The sequence below is a fragment of the Leptonychotes weddellii genome, chromosome 6 (genome assembly GCF_054177405.1).
Source record: "Leptonychotes weddellii isolate Sample4059 chromosome 6, ASM5417740v2, whole genome shotgun sequence".
NCBI classification, from domain to species: domain Eukaryota; kingdom Metazoa; phylum Chordata; class Mammalia; order Carnivora; family Phocidae; genus Leptonychotes; species Leptonychotes weddellii.
The window spans coordinates 114,331,385-114,351,765 of NC_138374.1; the positions used below are offsets into that span (position 1 = coordinate 114,331,385).

Consider the following 20,381-nt stretch of genomic DNA (forward strand, 5'->3'; position numbering starts at 1 on the left):
TTTGTGTTGTTTTCTAAGATTGGAGGGACATTAGTACATTTGTGTACCGATGACTAACCATCCAGCAGGGAGTACAAAACTAACGTTGAATCTAAGGAGAGAATTTCGGGGGTGATGGCTTTGGTTCGGCCGGCAGGGTTGGGACCCACACAGAGGGGCTGGCTCAGAGGCGCTCGGAGGTCATCTATCAGGCAGGAAGTCAGAGTGTGTGGGTGTGGATGCTGGGAGGTGAAGTTCTCTTCTGAGTGTTTCGGCTTTCTCCGGGAAGTGAGAAGCAAGGTCATCGGCTGGGAGGGAGGATGCGGGAGGAGGCGGTAGGGAGAGTAGCAAGTGTGAAATAATTCTCTGGAAGTGGGGAAGGGACTAGACTCGGGAAGTGGAGTATAATTGGGGGCAGCATGAAGGGCCTGCCAGAAGTTCACGGTTCACGGTGATGAGCCTGAAGGGAGACTCCGGCCGCGGGGTTGTGGGCTTATCACCAGCCGTGTTCAGCTGCATGGGCACAGGCATGGGAGAAGGTGGAGAGTTCATTCCTGCGTTCATCCAGAAGGGCCAGATTCTGGGCCAGGCACTAGGTGTCTCATCATGGTTATGGTCAAGGAGTGGGCCCTGGTCCCTGGGGCTTAGGAACTGGTGGTGGGAGAGAGCCAGAACACAGATAAGTGAGCAGGTGGCTACAATCATAACTTGAGGAGAATTCAAGGAAGGTAGCCATCCTGCTCTTCTCTGCGGCTGGCTCTGGCGTCTCCAAACCCCGAGTCAGTGTCCAAGGAGACCCACAGGCACCCGAGGACTTAGGTAGGGCCTTGTAGGCCTTGTGGTTCACGGTCAAGGGTTTGGATTTTATTCTAAGTGCGCGAAGAAGCCTCTGAGTGCTTTAAGCAGGGAATGACATAATCTAAATTACATTTTTAAAAGGTCAGAATTCATCAACGAAATATTAGCAAATCAAATCCAGTGATAGATAAAAAGGATAATACATCACAACAAAATAGGGTTTATTGCGTGCGTGCAAGGGTGGTTTCACATGGAAAAAACTCAGTGTATTCAGCACATTAGTATAAAAAGGTCACCCTGCCCGCTGTGTGGGGAATGGGTTGGACGGGCAAGAGAAGACTGTAGGAGGTCATGGCTAAAGGCGGGGGTGGGGGCGGGCAGGGAGCCCAGGAGGCAGTGGAGATGGAAGGAACTGGAAAGAGTTAGGGTGTGTTAGAGTTAGAACCAACTGGTAATGGACTGTGTGTGCAAAGCGAGAGAAGGGGTCAAGTGTGACCACCACGTTTATGGTTAAAGCCATTGGGTAGATGGTGGTGCTGATTCTGGAGAGAAGGTGGGGAAAGAAGAAACTGGAGAGAGATTCAGAACCTACTAGATACTCAAGTGGAGGTGATATGCTAGTGGGTCCTCTGGTGGTCTTCTCTCTCTTGCTCATTCCCCAGCTTTCATCCCTTCATGGAGTCTGGCAGGTGGGCCCTTTCTTCCCCCACACAGCTGTGAGGAAGGGGCCGCTCAAATATCCAGCCAGCTTCCTGGGTGCCTCCAGCCGCTCCATCTACTATCTTCCCATCTCACTTCTTAGGAGGCCGTTGGCTTCTTAGGCTGGAACCGCACCAATAAGGATGTGTAGCTTTGGGCTCCCTAAAGCTTCCAGAAGGAGACAGCAGGGCTGGGGGTTCTTCCTTCTTGCCAGGCTCCATTCCGAACGAGACACAGTGGCTTCTGGGATAGCTAAGGCCCCCGAGTCTCTGCCCATCCTCCCTTGGAGGGATATCCCCTTGGGATGTCCCTTGGGTGGCACCCTCCCCGGACTCTCTGTGAGCCTCAGAGCCTCCTTTCCCACCCGCATTGCTGCAGCCCACCAGGCCCGGCGCTGTGCATTGTGCTCATCCCCTGCGTGGTGGCTGTCCCTCCCCCACCCTACAACACGGCCCCCCCAGAGCCATGGTGGGGCCCCCAGCGGTGCATCAGAGAGGTCGGTCAGTCACCAGGCAGTGAGCCAGTGTGGGCTCCGGCCCCGCCCTGATGGGCAGAGCAGGTGGACGGGGGGATGGGGGAGGGATGGGGAGCCGCATCGGGGTCTCTGGCGCCCTGGGCTGCTGGAGAAGCCCTGTCTGTCCTTCCACAAAGAAGCAGTTTCCTCCTTTTGCCTCGTGCTTTGCAGGGCAGCTGGCTGGCTTGGCACAGGCACCGAAGGCCAGACCTCGCTGTGGGCAGTGTGCAGCCTGATCTCAGAGGCCGCTGGGTTCCGATTGTCCCGTCTGCCGCCCGTGGAGGGGCCCAGACTACAGCAAGGCGAGAGCTGCTTCTCAGGCCTTTTCTTTGCCTATATCCCAAAAGACCCGGGAGCTCTGATGCACACTCACCCAGCTGGAGCAGGAGCTCCCCAGGCGATGATCCTCTGGCAGGCACGAGAGGGGAAGGTCTATTTGCAAAAAAGCCCCTCTATCCCAGATATTTTTAACGATCCCCTTTTCAGGGAGGCAGCTCTCTTGCCCTGCTTTATGGAGATACATCAGTGGAATGAAGGGTAAGAGCAGTCTCCCCAGACCGATGGTTCTGCCACTTTGGAGTGCTTACTTAACCTTTCTGAGCTTCCATTTCTTCTTCTGCCAAAGAGGCTTCTTAATACTTCCTTCCAAAGGTTGTTAGGAGGCCCAGAGATGAGCTGTGTTGAAGGACTGGCATGTAGTAGGCACTCAGTGAGTGGGGGCTCTTCCTGGTGTCCAATAACCCTGACTCGTTTTCCCTTTACTGCTCCATGTGACGTGACCGCCGGGGTCCCATGGGCTCAGGTCCATGTCAAATGGGTTGTGTGCCCCGTGAGAGCAGGGTGTGGCTCTCTCCATCTGTCTTGCTCACTGTATCCCAGTACCTAACACATGCCTGGCTGCCGCCTAGTAGGTGGCTAAATCAGTGTCTGTCCCGGGAAGGAATGAGAGAATGCTCGCAGGGACAAAGGAGGCCTCGGTGGGGCAGATGGAGTGGCCGGCTTGGGAAGAAGTCAGTCGGATCTTTCGTATTCATCCACAGAGGGCAGAGGCAGGTACTGGAGCGTGAAAGGTTATTTCATTAAAACATTCCCAAGAGATCAGAGGGGGGGACGGGGGCAGGGGTGCAGAGGGGTGAGCTTCCCCGGCAAGTTGCAGGGAGAATCCTGGTCTGTGGCCCTCAGCTTGGCTCCCTCTGGTCCGCATGCTCCTGTTTCTATGAGGGGAGGGTGTGAGCAGCCCCTCCCGAGCCTTCCTTGTCGTCCTGAGGGGCTGGTGTCTGAGGGAGCTGAAGTAAGGCCTCCCCTGGGGGACCGGCGGCCCCGTAACTGCTCTCTGGAGGGGGGGAGCATTCAGTGTGTTTGGGGACTCGCAGACACACCTGCCAAGCTGGCTCGTCCTCTGCAGAGTAAACACAACCCCCACCCCCCACGTCCTGGGCTCCGAGGGCTCCCTTGATGACAGTGGCCCAGCAAGGGCTGGGGAGAGACACAGACACCATTCAGAGTGGCCGCGTCAGGCCCCAGGGGCTGACAGTCTGGGAGTGAGCCAGCGAGCCAGCAAGGGGTATGAAGGCACGATGTCTCTGCCACCATCACCTGTAATCGGGACAGGAGGCCACTGTGACTTCGGGCTCTTAGCGGGGTGTGCGTATGCTTTCACCCGGGCACACCTGGGTGTGTGCATGTGTGTGAGTGTGTGTATGGAGGGGTTCTAGCTTTTTATTTTTATCTTTACAAATAAAAAACAATATCCTGGAGGGTCTGGAAGCCCTTTCATTTGACCCTGCTTGCTCTCCCCGACCCCCACCCCAGCTCTCTCAGGCCCAGACAAGAGTCCCAGCCCTCTAGTCCCTTTCCTGTTTGTGGCCCCCCCAACCCCTAGTCCTCATGCCCCACCCCCCACCATTAATCCTCCTTGACATGAGAACACAGCTTACGGGTTCAAGTCAACAAGTGTTTTCTGACAACACAGGTCCCGTCCTCCAGGGCACAGACCCACAGTCTGGTAGGTGGGACACGGTTTCCCAGCTGCCATGCAGCAAGAGGCCTGAACAGGCCTGGCCAGCACCCAGGCACACAAAGCCAAGGTCACTCCCCCAGCCAGGATGCTCAGCCCCACACCTCCTTGTACCTGTGCTCAAAACTTAATTTCCCTGCCTCCAGGCCAGTCACTTCTTACCCTGTGTGTCCTTGGAGTGGAGAAGGATAAAAGAAGGAGATTTAACATGTAAGACCACATCTTAAACACACACACACACACACACACACACACACACACACACCCCAGAAGCTATTTTCTTCTCTTCTCTTGTCTAATTCCTACTCATTCTTTAATACCCAGCTCAGATGAGACCTCTTCCAGGAAGCCTTCCTTGATCTGCCTTCATGTTCCCACAGTTCTTCTTCAAGGGCTTTAAACACAGCCCTTGTCAAATTGCATGCAGGTAATCTCCCTCACTTGCCTGTGAGTAGTTTGTGTGTGTGTGTGTGTGTGTGTGTGTGTGTTGAGGGGAGGGTGTCCAAACCTATTCATCTCTGTCTCCGTAGTGCCCAGCGTGCTTTCTGCCCATTTTTGATATCCGATGACCAGCCCAATGAATCAGTGAATGAATGGTAATAGTAACAAGTGATCCTTGAGCACCTAATATGTGCTAGGCCCTGGGCTAAATACTTCGTATGGACTCTATTTATTTATTTAGAGTGCAAGTGGGAGGGGGCTGCAGAGGGAGAGGGAGTGGACTCTCTTATTCAAATCCATGCACAGTTTTATGAAGAGGCACTAACCATATTTGACATTAGTAGAATGATATAGCCCCAATGGCCACCGTGTCTGAGAAGCTGAGGCTCAGCAAGGTGAACAACATGCTATCAGGCACATGGCTGAATGAACATCTGAATGGATGAATGAAAAGATCTGTATTTGAGCCTTGACTCCAACACTTATTCTGGGTGATTTGGGGTAAATCACTTCCCTCTCTGGGTCTCAGTTTTCCCATCTATATAATGGGCCTAATTCCAATCCCTACCGCAAAGAGTTATCTGTGAGGCAGTGTTCTTGGAATGGGAGGGGAGAATGGCTTTATTGTCCGGAATTACATTGGCACTGAGATGTATGTGGGGGACGGAGGAGTTACTGTGACCCCCACCCCCAGCCCAAGTCTGCTCTCTGGCCCGTGGTTCCAAGTGCTGCCCGAGGGCGGGCCTGATGGCCTGGCACGGAGGTAGCAGAAGAAGCTGATGTTTTCTGCAGGGCTGCAGGTGTGCGAGGGGAGCAGAGACCCGAGAGCCAGAGGGAGCTGCCCCCAGGAGGCGGGGAGGGTCAGGAAGTGGGTGCTGCCGCAAGCCTGGCAGGCGAGCCAAGTTTGCCTTTGGAGCTGATGTTGAAAGACAAAGCGTCTTCCCTTTCGGGTGTCTACCACCTGCTGGAGCTGTCGACAGCTCCTGGCTCCAGCACGCTCCCCAGGCAGGGGCACGCCGGCAGAATGGAGCTGCACACTGCCACGGCTCCCTGTGGAGCATGAGGGGGGCGGCGGGCCTTAAGGTTAGTGGGGAACTGACAGTGACTTACATGTTTAGCCTGGCGCAGGGCTTTCACTCCTCAGCGAGGGGCCAGCCCCGGGGGACCACCTGCACAAGAGAGGGTGTCCGCTCCCACTGCTGGAGTCACTTAGGCGAGGAAGGGCCTTCTCTGGGCCCCACTCTTCCTGTCGGAACGTGGCCTGCACCTGAGCTCAGTCTGCAGGCAAGACTTGGAGAAAAAAAGAATGTTCCAGCAAAACACCTGTGAGGAGTATCAAGAACAGGGGGCCTTTGCCCAAACCAGGGGAGGCTGGGGGAGACGTGATTTCCCCATCCGGCCAGTACAGAGGGAGGCTGGGGGCTTGGAACCAGGAGGCCGGATCTCGGGGTCTGGTCTGCCACTGGGACAAGCCACCTCCCCTCACCCCATGGGACCTGCATCTCCATTGGTAGAGAGGACTCATGGCCCCCACCCGCTTCCCCGCCAGGCTGGCCACACTGCTCTCCTAGTCTGGCCTCTGCTACTTTCATATTCTGACCTTAGCCAAACTCTCTGAGCCTCAATTGTTACGAACGAAAATGGAAGTAATAGTATCTAGCGCATGAGACTGTCCATTGTTAGACATGGAAAGGAACATGCAAACCCAACATCTCCCTGCAGGATCATGGGGCTCGTTCTTCCCCTTTCCTGCCGTTTGGTGGGAGAGAGGAAGATGGAAGGATAATGGTGTGTGTGTGTGTGTGTCTTCTGAATCTGGTGCAGTTGGGGTGGACAGCTGACACCATCCACCAGTGTGGCTTGAGGGGTTCCTCTACGTGCATGCCGAGGCCCTTGGGGAAGTGGCCGCGTGCCGGGCTGGGAGGCGCCCGAAGCCCTACACACAGGTAAGGGTGTGTCCCAGCACTGTTCTGGATCCAGCACCTTGGGCACCTCCCTTCCTGCTCCAGGTGCTCCAGGCTCCTCCACAAGCCCAGGGGAGGAGCCTGGAGGGCCCCCAGGAAGGGGACATGAAGGCTGGGCAGGTGGGGGGAGTGCCTGCGTGTCGAGTATCTCCTCAGTGTCCAGAGCAGCGCTGGGTGCCTTCTTTGGCAGCATATTTAATTTTCTGTAGTTCCGCAAGGCTGAGATCAGCGTCATTTTACACATAAAGAAATAGGGGACCAGGGAGGTAAAGTCACCTGAAAATGGTTACCCAGCTCATAAATAGCCAAACTTAGAATGGAACTTGGTGCCTGCCAGATACCAAAGCGGATGCCATGGATGAAATACCCCACTCTCCCTGCCCCTGTCCTCGGGGATTTCCAGACTGGGGACCACAGCCCCGACTGTCCTCAGGGAGCTTCTAGGCTGAGATGGACACAGAACACAAGATTCTGCAGATAGTGAGGTAAGTCAGCACATGCGGAGCTAAGATGGCTGAGGCTTCCGGGGCAGAGACTGCCAGTGGGCACAGGCCTGGCCTGCTGCCCGGTTTCTTCTAGGCCCTGCCTGCTTTCTCGCAAGCCCCAGGGCCTGCGTGTGCTCATTCGCACGGCTGCCTCAATCACAAGGGCAGGGAAGCTAAATCCGGAGGCGTTGCCAGCATCGTGGCAGCGGAAGTGATCCCACGCGGTCCACGGAGGTGAGAGTGGTGGAGCTGGGCTAGAGGGGCAGCCCAGTGGGCCCTGGGCTGGGTCCTGGGCTGGGCGCTGTGAGGGACTCAGAAGGACCTTCTCTGCCACCCACAGGTAGAGTGCACCCTGCAAAGAGCACTGGGCCAGAGTCCGAGGAGTCTGGGTTCAGTGTCAGCTCAGACGCTAACCGGCCAAGCGGCAGCCTTGGGCACTCACGGAACCTTCCTGGGCCTCAGTTTTCCAATCGGCAAAATGGCAGCAATCCACTCTCTGTTTATGTGGCAAGCCGATGTTTGCAACAAGTTGGATTGCTGGCTGGGAAGCACTTTGCGAGTGATGCTGGGCTGTGTCATTATCGTGTTGCCGAGATGGGGAGCTTCCCTCCCCTCCTTCTCCTCCGTGCTGGCTCCTGGTCTTTTCTCTCTGTGCACGCTGGAGGTAGCCATCCATTAAGAGAAACGGGTCACACGAGTGGATTTGCGATGGGCCTGGCAGGGGTCTGTGTTCCTCTTTCCTGTAGGATCTAAGACAATGCCTTTCCTTTCTCTGGGCTCCTCCCCAAACAAGGACGAGGACGGTTACTTTTGGGCCAGATATTGTGCTGAGTGCCATTGGGTCCTGCCCCTCATGCATATTCTAGTTTGGGAAGTTCAGGCAATATGGGACACTAAGGACTGAGAGACGCTGGTCCCTGTCCTCACTCCCCTCACAGCCTCCTGGGAACGTCAGTGTGTGAAACACAAAACACCGCCCTTGGAGGCCGCCAGTCTGAGTTGCCATTCCAATTCCGGCCACGGGCCCTGTGACCTTGGGCAGATCACTCCGTCTCCGGGGATGACTGAGGAGGGACGGAAGGCGAGACCGTGTGCCAAACTCCGTGCCAGGTGGTGACGAGGGACACAGTGGGGGCTGGGCTGGGCAGATCTCCGCTCCATTTTACAAATGCGGAGATGCGGATTCTGCGGCATCTCTAACGCCTGTCACGTGCCTGGTAGTGCTGTGTTGCCCGGAGCTTCTTGCTCCCTGGCCCAGTGGCGGGACTCCGCCAGAGACGTGGGGACCAGCGTGGAGGTCAGGGGAGGGAGAGGCGTGGGCGGTCAGGCCCCTGCAAGATTTAAATTTGGGGGGCCCTGAAGGAGGACATTCCAAACGGCCCGGATGGTTGGTGTTGGTAACATGGAAGCCACCTTGGCGGCCCCAGCTCCCCCCCGCCACCCCCCCCCCGGGGGCTGTGGTGTGTGGCCTGCCTGGTTCTTGCCTGGCTGAGTCCCCAAGGCCCATTACCACCAGCTCTCTGCATTTTCTTTTCCCAGCTCTGAGCACGGCACTTTGAAGTTTTCGTGAATGGTAGATGGAAAAAAAGAAAAAGGCTTTGATTTAATAAGCTTCCTCCTCCCCCACACACATCATAATGTGAGATGCCCCCATCCAGGGTCGTGGCAGATGTGAATGATTTAGAGGGCTTTGTGGAAGTGGGAGTGACTGAGAATGAGTTTATTGATCAGCCCTCAGAGAAGCTGCCTCGCCAGACCCCTGCACTGGGACTCTGCCAAGGGCTCAGGCCGCTCTGTTCCCCCAGGGCGAATGACAGGGGTGCCGGCCAGCTCCCTGCATGGCGAGAGAACAGGCTCTTCCCCACCCCCACCCAGGACTGGCAGTGAGGAGAAGGGCTGGTCTTGCCGCAGGAGGAAGTGTGGTTAGACTCTTGCTAGAGCTACCTCATTAAGTGGCTTAAATGTACCAGGGCTGGGTGATGGAGGCAGGACCCGAGGATCCTGTAGATCCTCTGGAAGGTGCCTGATCTGTGTGCGCTGGGTGCAGACTCTTCTGCCTGCCCGGAGGGATGGCGTGGAGAGGAGCGGGGAGCCTCGGGCGGACCTCTGACCCTCCCTCTGACTTGATCCGCATTTAAAGTGATTATTGATATCATCAGATCAGTATCTACCATGTTTGTAACTGTTCTCTATTCATTGGATTTGTTCCTTATTCCTTCCTCCTGCCCCCTCTTTTTCTGCACCTCTGGTTTTAACTGAGCATCTTATATGGATCTGTTTTCCTTCCCCAAATATTATTGGGTTTCTACTGTGTGCCAGGTACTGTGGCAGCTGCTAGGAATACAACACTGAACCACACCTGCGTCCTGCTCTCGGGGTACTTGCAGTTTTACGTGCGAGAGGAAAACAAAGTTCAACTTATTGTCCCACGTGGGGAGGAGGAGGGCATCAGCCTCCAACTGTGACCCAGGAGATCCAACATCCTACCTCCCGCTGCCTGCTATCCTGGGAGGCGGAAGCTAGGCCCTCCCTGCCTCCCCCCCACCCCGGGCAGGCCTTCCACTGCATCAGACTCCCAGTGCCCCCCGGCTCATTTCCATGGCTGGGGCAGAATAGAGGGGGCACCAGAGCCGATGCAGGGGGGCCGGAGGGGCGCAGGACCAGGGTTCCCGTGCCCTGCTGTCTGGGCGGCTGCTGACCTGGAAGGACTGGAGCCTGGGCTGGGCCTGGCCTGGGACTCGGCCATGTGGGGCTGGGTGATATTCATGCGTGCAGTGAGACACGAGGCAAACAAAACAGCAGGAGACACCCGGGAGCAACTGCTGAAAAGTGCTGGAATTCTTACCACTGTTGTTAGTGCGTTTGGGCTCCAAACTCCACTGACCTGGGTGTCAGTGGGGAGAAGGCCCAGGACCTGGGAGAATAGGCAGCTTCTTCCAGGTCCGAAGAGCTAAGTACCACCTTGGGTCGTGAGGCAGCAGAAGGGACTGAAGTTAGACCCAAGGAGGACTTTCTGATAGGCAAGGAGACGCTCCGGAGTGGAGGTCTGATGGTGGGAGTGGACTCTTTCGGAAGATATCCAAGATGGAGAACTCCCCCTGTCCTCTCTGTCCTCCCACATCCTGCCATCTGTCACATCTTTTCTAGAAGAGAGCCTGTAACTTTAGGAAGCCCCAAAGGCCCAGGCAGCAGAAACAGAGAAAGAACCCACACCCCGTAAGAACAGTTGCGTCGCCAGGGTGAGCATCCCTTTCTCCTAGGCCTGGGAAGGCCCGGAAGGGGCACTGCCCATGACTCCAGGCCTGGCACCTGCGCAGAAGGCCCGCCTCCTCGGTCCCAGCTGGGCTACTGCCTTTGGGCTGCCCTGGAGTCTGCATGGGGTCTCCCTGCTGGGGGGTACATTATGGTCCCTTGACGGATATAGGCTTTCAGGTAGATGCTGAGTATCCCGAGGTGTCTGATAGGCCAGGAGATACTCAGAAGTGGGAAGGAGAAAGGGCATGGGCTCCCCGAGTCAGCCTGCCCGTGTCTCCAACCCCCACACTGGCCACTTCCCCCAGGAGAGCTTTGCTGGGTCCAGCCAGGGAGTGTGCCTTCTCTAGGGCCCTGTGTGGGGTTTAGTGCTGGACTGAACGAGCTCCCAAACCCCACCCCTTCCCCACCTCAGACGGATCAGGAACACAGGCTAATTCTGTACCAAGGTTGGGTTAGGTGGGAGAGCTAGCTGCAAAATAGAAACGAAAGCCCCGTGACCAGGCTTCCAAAATGAAACAAGTCACTTTCTTTTTTATCTGTGTCCTTGCAACCTGTTTTGTATCTCTTTCGGAGCTGACTGTATTTTCTGGTAGAATCAGGGATGTCCTCTGGGTGGTGAGGTGATAAGGCTGGGCACCAGTTGCTATTAGGTACCCAGGGCCCAGACGAGTAAGCGCACCAGCCCCATGGTCACAGTGAGCCTGCCAAGCACGTCTTCTCGAGCCCTTGTACTGAGGACAGAACTGAGACTCAAGGGATGGTGACTTGCTCAAGGCCACGAGCTGTTAACTGGTGGAGCTGTAGTGTGAAGGCCGATCTGACTCCACAGCACACTTCTGCCAGCCAGTCAGTCCCTTACTCACTCATCTCACCGCCATATACTTCTTTCTCTTTCCATCCTATGTTCTTGCCAGTCTTCCTCTCTGTGGGGCGCATAGCTAGAGCATGAAACGTTAGGGGAGGGACTCCCTTCTGGGGACTTGTGGGTGCCTCAACCCCAGCCCCTGGGTCCCTCCTCCCCAAACTGGGAGAGGAGTTTAGTCCTCAGGGCTCCCCTCTCCTTTCTGTTAATGCCAAGCTCAGCTCTCCCTGTAGGATGATCATTCCAGCAGAGGGGAACACGACCTGCGGAGCTTGGGAGACATCTGGTTTAGTCCCACATCATCTCAATGAGGACAAGGATGCCCCAAAGGGGAGGGGTCTCCCCCTGACCTGCTCACTCCCAGCAGAGCCCAGACCAGAACCTGGGTCTCTTGATCCACACCAGGTTGGAGGTGGTGCTCCAAGGGAGAGCTCTCTCTCTTTGGGGGGTCCTGATGTTGCTGTGGTGCGGGCAGGCACCCCTCAACAGGCAGCACGGGCCCCTTTGTGCTCTCCAGCCAGACTGGAGGACCCTTGGCCGCCTCTTGTAAGTGGCCACTGTCTGCAGAGGCCACGGGGGCCTGTGGGAATGATCCGATCGGCTCCCTTTCCCCAGAGGCAGGCCTTTCCACCTCACTGGAAAAGGAATTTGGCCCCTTTCCCGCCATGGTCGTCCCAGTGAGGCCTCCCTGCACCAGCCGCTCTCAGGTCATTAAATCCGCGCACGGACAGGACGGGTTTTTCCGTCCCACCCACTGGATGAGTCAGAAAGTCCCCCATGGCAGGTGGGGCCATATGGCCTTGGTCTCTTTGCCACCCTGGCCTTCCTTACCTGAGAGCCGGAGAGAATCAAGTCTCAGGCAGGAAATGGCCAGGAAGCCTGGGTCCAGTCTCCCCAGTTTCCTGATCAGGTCAGACACCCTCCTCCTCAAGGATCACCCAGTCACTGGGATGTGGGGCTCCACCCGGCCTTGGGAGTCAGAGAGCTGCTTCCCATTGTGGGGTGGGGGGTTGCATCTGAAAATCACACAAGGCATTGTTTCAGATGCAGTCCCTGGGTCTCCGTTGTCTGTACGGGAACATCCTGATTCATCCTGGATGAGGGGGAAAGGCCTGGGGATGGCAGGCAGATATAGCTGGAAAATGTGCCTCCCCTAAATCTGAGATCCCTCTCCCTACATCCACCCCCACCCCCACCCCCCGGAAGCCTTCTTTGGAGCTCTGAGCAAATCCAAAGGCCTCCTTGTAAGGATGAGAGAACACACCAGAGAGCAGAGAGCTCCGTGACAAGGCACGCAGGCCTGTGGCAGAGCGGGCAATGCTGGGCATCCGTGCAGCCTTCGAGTCTGGGGCGGTGGTCCCGGGACCTTTGGCCTTGTGTGCTTCAACACGTGCTGCTGTCTCGTCAGACTGGCTGCCCCCTTTGGGCAGGCGCTGAGCCCCCCTGTCGGATAGAACATTCCTTGAGGACAGAAGCTAGGTTTTTTCTGCTCACTGCCAGATCCAGGGAAGAGGCTCTGCATCTGGAGCAGGGAAGGTAGGGGAGGTTGTTGGTCCCGGAGTCACATACGTGCCCTTGATTGTCTTCCTACCAGGCTGTGGAGTTATTTGTCCCCAACAAGTGACCAGAAGTGATTTCCAAGGCCCATTTACACTAATGACCTAATCAATTTATCCAGCTCTTTTCTTTCAAGGAGCTGCGAGCGTCTGCCCCTCTCTCTGTAGCCTTCAGGCTGACCCTGGAGGTGTCAGACCAGTTTCCCTCTTGGGGACGGGTGACACTGATATGGGTGGTAGCTGATGCCACAGGGTCTGAGGGGAGCAAGACTCGAGGGAGGGTGATTAGGACCCAGACATCCTGCGCCCCTCCGCCCGGCCCCCGATCCAGACTCCCCTGGGCAGCATTACTATTAAATGTTTGGCCCCTGGAGTGTGCCCAGCGCCTTCGATTGTATCTGGTTTCCTGTTCTCCTTGGGGAGGAAGAATTTCTCTGCAGGAAGTAGTTTAATAGTCTGAAAGCCTTACTTCCCTGGTCTGGAGAACCAGGTTTCCAGTTGCAAGTGGCCCAGATCCTTGATAAAAAGGGAGGCAGGAGCGGGGGGACCCAAGCTCTGTAGCATTGCTCCTTCTCAGACACGGAGGAAAAGGGAAGGAGAGACGGAAGATTCGGTTCCTGACTCTCCAAACTGCCAGGGTGCAGAAACATGCTCCTCGCTCCCTGCTCCCGGCCTCGGCCCGGTGCTCTGGCCACGTGACTGGGGAACAGGGCCAGCCAGGCCTGACGACCCTGCCCTGGCCTCAACGGTCGACAGGACACTTCATCACCCCTGTCTTCCAACAGAGACACGTCTAGCCTTTTCCAGACCGACCATGTGGCTTCTCTCTCTCTCTCCCTTCTGAGTCCACGCGGATTTGTTAAGAGTCTGGTCAGTTCTCTGCTGCTCCTGCAGGGAGTTCTTCGTGATGACTACACTCGGTTCTTTCCACTCCGGCTTCACTCCTGAGCGGCTGGGGTCTAACCTGGAGCTCAGGGGTCACTGAGGTGCTTACAGCGGAGGGATTGGTTATGCAGGTGGTGAAGCATCTGAGAAGTCAAGGGGACTGTGAGGGAACCCAGAGATTAGCAACAATGGGAAGTTAGCCCTGGGCTGGGGGACAAAGAAGGAGCTGGAACCGAGGTGGGCTTGCGGGCTGGGAGGGGAAGCCCGAAAGGAGAGATAACAGCTGCCCGAGGCACAGAGAGGGGTGGAAATATCCCGGCTTTCCTCTTCTCACTCGGTGCCCAGTGCCTCTGGTGGACCCTGCTGACACGGGAGCTCTGGAGATGCAGCCCGCAGGGCTCAGCCCCTGCTGAGACGGAGCAGGGCAGGGCTAGTAGGAGGGAGGCTGACGAGAGCCGGCTTCAAGACCAGCACGCTCCGGTCTTGATCGAGCAGTGACAGAGCGGCTGCTCTGAGCGCCTTCTTCTGGGTGGCAGTTCTCCGTCCACCAAAGAGAGTTCTGTAGGGCCTCACTGCCCTCCCCTTCTCTTTTCTCTGTCAAATGCTTCTTTCCTGCCTAGGCCTCAGGGTCTGTTCATCGCCTGATGACATTCTGCACTTTTCCTGTTCGTTGGAGGCTTTTGGTTCACGTTCCCAGAGTCAGCCTGAAAGTCAGTCCCCAGTGGTGTCCAGGAAAGAGCCCCTCTTCGAGGCTGTGGGCAGGGAGAGGCCACCCCTCGGCGCTCCGCCAGGGCCTCCGACTGGACGTGATCTTATCTGTGAAAGGGGCCTATTCATGAGGCACAGGACCAGCCAGGAGCCTGGGCACGCTCATGGCTCCCACTAGGACTTAGCTTGAGATGGAGACACGGCTTCTCCGGACCGCAGGCTGGAAGACTCCGGGGAAGCTGGGTCTGGCCAGGGGAGCTTCTGCTGGTCTCTCAGTGTGTGGCCGCAGCGCTGGGGCCTGGGCAGCCGTGGGTGTTTCGGGGACTGGCTGGCACTGGCTCATACCTCCCCTAAGAGGCCCTCGTCCGAGCGGCCTATGGTGCAGCGCCTAAGCAGGGCACCAGTAGTTAGCTGGTTTGTCAGCGGGCTCCCCGCAGCTCCCAGCGCGGCACGGACACACCCAGGGAATGATTCTTCTCATCCAGGGCACTGTGATTGCTTCCAGAGCGACGGCTACGCCTTTCTCCTCTGACCTTCTCTAACTGGGCAGCGACCGGTTCCTCTTTATTTCTGGTTCTCGAGATGTACTCACGGGGTAGGTCCTCAATCAATCACAAATGACTGAATAAATCATGTTTATTTATCACTGAATTTTATTGATCACATAGATAATAGATCATAAGTGATTGTATAAGTGGAGGTCTGGATTCACCTGCCCGTTTTTACACGTATGTATTCATTTATTTGGCAGACAGTGATTGAGCACTGTTCTAGGTACTGGGGCTGCAGTGGTGAATCTGCAAAATAAAGGCCCTGTCCTAAATGGACCTTATGTTCTGCTGGAGAGAAACGGATGATAAATGCATACGTATATATGGAGAGAGAACGAGAGAGAGACAGGAAGTGGTCAGCTCTGTCAAGAAAGTTAAACCCGGTAAGAGGTACAGAGTGGTGGGGGCTGTTTTTTCCTGCTGGGCAGGGAAGCTTCTCTGAGGAGGTGACATCTGAGGTGGGATCTGATCATTCGAGGGGAGATGAGCAGGAAGGGTGAAGGCCCCTGGGTGGACACATACGAGGGTCCAGCAGTGTGATGTGGACCTCACTGGCAAAGGAGGTGGGGTTGAGGCTCAGGGGAGGGGCCCCTTGAGGAGACAGGGATCCAGGAGACTCAGGAAATGGTATCTCTCTCTCTGCTCAGTGGCCAGGATCAAAACCTGAGCATCATCTTGATTCTTTCTGTCAGCTGGACAGCCAGACTCAACAGCAGATCCTGTTGGATCCGTTCCCAAGTGCACCTCAAGCCGTCCACTTCCCCCCAGCTAAAATAGCCTCCCTGTGGTTGTCTTGCTTTCCCTGCTACAACACGTTCTCCACAGGGCGGTCCGAGTTAGCTTTTAAAAACAGAAACTGGAGGATATTACTCCTTTGCTTGCAATGGCTTCCCTGCACTTAGAATGTACCCCAGAACCTTGACTGTGGCCCTCCCAGCCCTAGGTGGCTGTCCCTGACCACAGCTGGGACTGACCCGCCCTACCCTTGCCCTCACCGGCCTCACTAGCGGCTCTCTGCTCCTTGCCCTCCAGCCTCAGCACCTTCACCTGCTGTATTTTCTGCGCGGAAAGCTCTGCCTCCCCCGCCACCCTGATCTTTGCCTGGGTGGCTCTTGGTGATCATTTAGCGATCAGCTCAGCACATCCTCCCCAGAGAGGCCCCTCTGCCCACCAGCTACTCAGTCTCTCGGGTGTCCTATTGATTTCACTCTCTGAAATGATCCGTTTATTTGTTTATACGTCTATTTACTGTTCCCCTGCCTCTAGAAGGTTACTTTCACGAGAGCCTGTTCTCCTCAATATTTCTGAACCCTACCTTTACCACTTGGTACCTGGCACCTAAAGGTGTTCATGGAATATCTGTTTAATGACTCAAAGGGAGACCTTGTTTGCTTCGTCACCCCAACACCCACCACTAAACAGCTAGGCAGCTCATCAACAGACCAGCCTGAGGTCTATGAAGAGGCCCGACCTGGAGGGAAGTCGGGGGGCTCCCAGGCAGGTCTAATAGCATCCTCAGAACTGCTCAGTCCAAGGAGCTCACCATGGCTCCCTGCCACTCTGAGGCTCCACCCTCCAAGCCCCCTTCACCCCATCCCATGGGAGTGCCAGCGCTGGGTCCAGCCAGGCTTTGGACTTGGAAAGATCTGAATCTTAGCAATTCTGTCTCTACGTCTTTCTCGCTAAGGGACCTTGGGCAGGTTTCATAATCTGAGTCTCAGTTACTGTAATTAGAAAATGAAAATAATAATCATAATAATACCTAACTCATGGGGCTATCTTTAGTCAGTGCCGGGCCTGCAGGAAGTATCAATAAATGTTAACTTATTAGCATTATTGTTGTCATTATTACTGATCAGTTAGCTGTTATTTTTGTTTAAAGATTTATTTATTTATTTGAGAGAGAGAGAAAGAGAGAGCAAGCGTGCACATGAGTGGGAGGGGAGGGGCGGAGGGAGAGGGAGAGAATCTCAAGCAGACTCCCCGCTGAGTGTGGAGCCTGACCCAGGGCTTGATCTCACGACCCTCAGATCATGACCTGAGCTAAAACCAAGAGTCAGACGCTCAACCAACTGAGCCACCCAGACGCCCCAGTTAGCTGTTATTTTTCAATGCCCCTCCCCCGCCTTAGCCTTCAGAACCTCCCTCTTCTATGTGGCAGCCCTGCCAGAGTGCAGGGGTGTGGCAGAGGTGTGCTCTGCCCTGCCCTGTTGGGTGTGGGATTGGCAGCCCCCCCACCCCACCTTGTCCACCTCTGAACCACACTTACTCTGGTGAAATCTGTGATGGGAGATATCTCCCCACTCAGCCAGCCCGGGAACCCCCTTCCACCTCTTTCCTGAAGCCCTCCCTCTCCCTCCCACCGCTCCAGGAACACAGTCTGCATGTTATCACCATCATCAGGAAGGTGCTGGCTGGTAGACTAACTCACACTCTGGAATTAGTACTGTCTTGGCTTTTATTTTATTTTATTTATTTTTTTTTCTTTTAAAGATTTATTTATTTATTTGAAAGAGCGAGAATGAGAGAGAGAGAGAGTACATGAGAGCGGGGAGGGTTAGAGGGAGAAGCAGGCTCCTCGCCGAGCAGGGAGGGAGCCCGATGCGGGACTCGATCCAGGGACTCCAGGATCATGACCTGAGCCGAAGGCAGTCGCTTAACCAACTGAGCCACCCAGGCGCCCAGTACTGTCTTGGCTTTTAAAAATAACACACAGAGGGGCCAATTCTTAACCCAAAGGAACGGCTCACCCATGGTGGGGTTTTAAGCACCGTGAGGGAGACGCTGGAGGTGATGGGGCTGGTTCTGTAAGGAGCTGCCCGCCCTGCTTGCCTGTGGACAAGGCCCCACTGGTGTTTCAGTGTGTCCATTCTGTTGCTCCCCCGCCTATGTCTGTGGGATACTGCATGTTCCTGAGGACAGCCGTCTCTCTGGCTAGTCCCCAGCACAGCCCCGGGGGTGGGGTGAGGCCGCGGACCCCAACTTGGGAGGGATAGCCCAAGCTTTGGAGGCACATTCAACACGCCCTACGCCATGTGCGCCCCAGGACTTGCAGCTTCTGCTTCCCTTTCCCACGTGTGGGGAGAGGTGAGTTTCTCTCTGGCCCTGGGGCACAGTCCTTCCTGTGGGAGCCTGCCCCACCTCAGCCAAGGTCCTGGGTCCAGCCCTTTCCCACCATGGAGAAAATAGCAAGAAAAACAGATGAGAACTGATACCCTAAGCTGCAGGTCTGCTGGGACCTGGCCCTGGAGGAGCCCCAGGAAAGCTTTAACCCTGGGGCTCCAGGCCGTCAAGAAGGGCGAGGGGAGGAGGGGAGTGGGCGCCTCCCTAGTGAGAAGCTGCTTCCTCCCTTTCTCGCACTTGGGTCAGTGTCGGGACCCACCTCTTCTCTCAGTGGTCATCATTGCTCAGATGTGTGTCCTGGGCAGCCTCCCCCCACCCCCAATCCCCAGGCTGGATGGCAGCACAAGGTCACCTTGTCCACCCTCCTATCTCTGGGCATACCCTCCTTGAATAGGGTCCAGATGTTCCCATTCTAAAGCTCTTAGGAAGGGGACATTCGCAATCTGCCAATCATCCCATATCTAAGTGACCCACAGTGAGCCTGGTGCCCAGGAGGAGAGCTGGTCTTGGAGTCTGGAGACCTGGGTAAGTTATTGGGCCATTTCTGGGCCTGGGTTTCCTAATCTGTGAAATGGTAATCCCATTATGTCCACAGGGTGGTTACGGGGATGACCTGAGACATGAATGTAAAGGGCTTTGTAAACAATAAACATGATATAAATCATACGTGTGACAGGCCGTGACCCGGGGCGGGGGGGCAGGGAAGGGCAGGTGCCTGGCCTCCATCCTTCCTCCTGCCACTGCAGCCTGATTAGGTCCTGCTGAGGCTCACCCTGGAAACCTGCCCCCCACCCCAACCTCATGACAGCCATGGCAGTGTCCCTCAGCCTTCTGTCTCGGCAGAATGATCTCTGCTCCTTCGGTCTTGCTCTGTGGATTCACCCAGAGCTTCTTTCACCATAGGGTGTGTGGGGAGTCCTTTGAGATCATCACTAACAAGCCCTGAGCCAGATATTTGCAGAGCCGTTAGGCCCTGTTGGCTGAGCATCTAGAGATACGGGAGGATTTCCAAGCGTGAGTGTTACTAGGGGCTTGGACGGGAGGAGCTCGGGCACAGGAATATTGGTGGGGTGTTTACAGACTATTTCACTTATGTTGTCTCATCTGGTCCTTAGTCTCTGAAGTGGGTCCACTGTCTCATTTTACTGAGAAAGAGTTGATCTAGTAGGTTGCAGATTGACTTCTAGTGTGTGCACCAGGCTGGCCCTCCTGCTGGGGACCCAAGAGGCGGGAATGGGCTTCAGTTGCAAGATAGCAAGGATTATGTGTAAGAAAACTTAAGGAGGCACAAGTGAACTGGGGGCCTTCAAGGCACCTTGGTGCTTTGGGGAAACAAGGGCCCTGTGATCACAGAGTAGGGGAGGGGACACCACACTGACGTGTTGGAATCATCTAGGTTCCTCCCTTTCCCATTGGAACGATGAGGAGATTGGAAAAGAGCTTCCATGATCCCTTCTAGTGCTTGCTTCCTTGATGGGATGGGGGGATCTGGTTTCTCCCACCCCCCCAAGTCATTCCCTTCCCCCCTCCCCGTAAAGCCTTCCCAGATCAGTGGGCTGTGGTGCATGGAACGGTGTCCAGGGTGAGAGGGGCCATAAGTATCATCACTGTGAAGAAGAAAGCCACCGATCCTGCAGCACACGACAGAAGAAACCAAAGTCGGAGGGAGGCCTCCACCTTCACCCCCATGGGTCTCAGTAGCTGCTTACAGGCTCAGGGGGGCACTCCATCCATCTCAGAAGCCACACTGGAAAATAAACTGGGCAAGCTGAGCCCAGCTGCACTGAGCTGGCTCCCCAGCACCAAGCCGGGTGGGCCCCAGCCCCTGGCACTCTCTCCAGGGTGGTGTGTGGGCAGAGGACACGCTGGCTGCAGGCTGCACTGGTTTAAAGGGAAGTGGGGAGCTCCCAGGACACTGTGTTGTCTGCCTCTTCACCCAAAATGTGAGCTGCAGAGATCCTTTCTTACTGGCACAGAAAGCACGCATGTTTGGCACTTGGCTGAGCAAATGCACCCCCATGCATGCATGCACGCAAGTGCCTCGCTTGTAGCAGATGCTCCGTGAACATGAGTTGTCTTTCCTGAGAATGATTCCCCCGTTAGCTTGGGGGTGCAGAGCTGGTGCTTGAGCACAAGCCCTCAGGAGATAAGCACTGCGCGGTGATTGGAAGGGGGAAGGGGAGGTAAGCTTGGAAGGGGAGGTGGGGGCACTGGTAGGGGGGTATGGGGCAGAGCCGGAAGGAGGGAGGTGTGCAAGGCTTTTTTGGACACTTGTGTCAGCTGGCCTAAGGGGAAGAGCGGCTCACTGATGATCTGGTTGTTTTGGGTCAGCGTAGCACAGGAAAGTGTTGCCATGTGATCGCTTTGAACCTCAATTTCCTCATCTGTCAAGGCTTTCCTACCTTACCAGGACCGCCACGCAGCAACGATGAGGTGACCAATGGCGATGTGCCGGGCACACATGGTTTTTACTTTGGTGATTTTATTAAAACTCCTCCGGGAGGTCCTTTGCTATTTTCTGTTATGATTTTTACCTTGATTTTT

The 20,381-nt window shown here is 55.7% G+C and overlaps 1 protein-coding gene across 3 annotated transcripts in view; it reads left to right on the plus strand.

The window, feature by feature from the left end:
- Positions 1-20,381, plus strand: part of ADORA1 (adenosine A1 receptor) — a 32,978-nt gene that overhangs the window by 10,431 nt on the left and 2,166 nt on the right. The gene's annotated exons all lie outside the window — the stretch shown is intronic.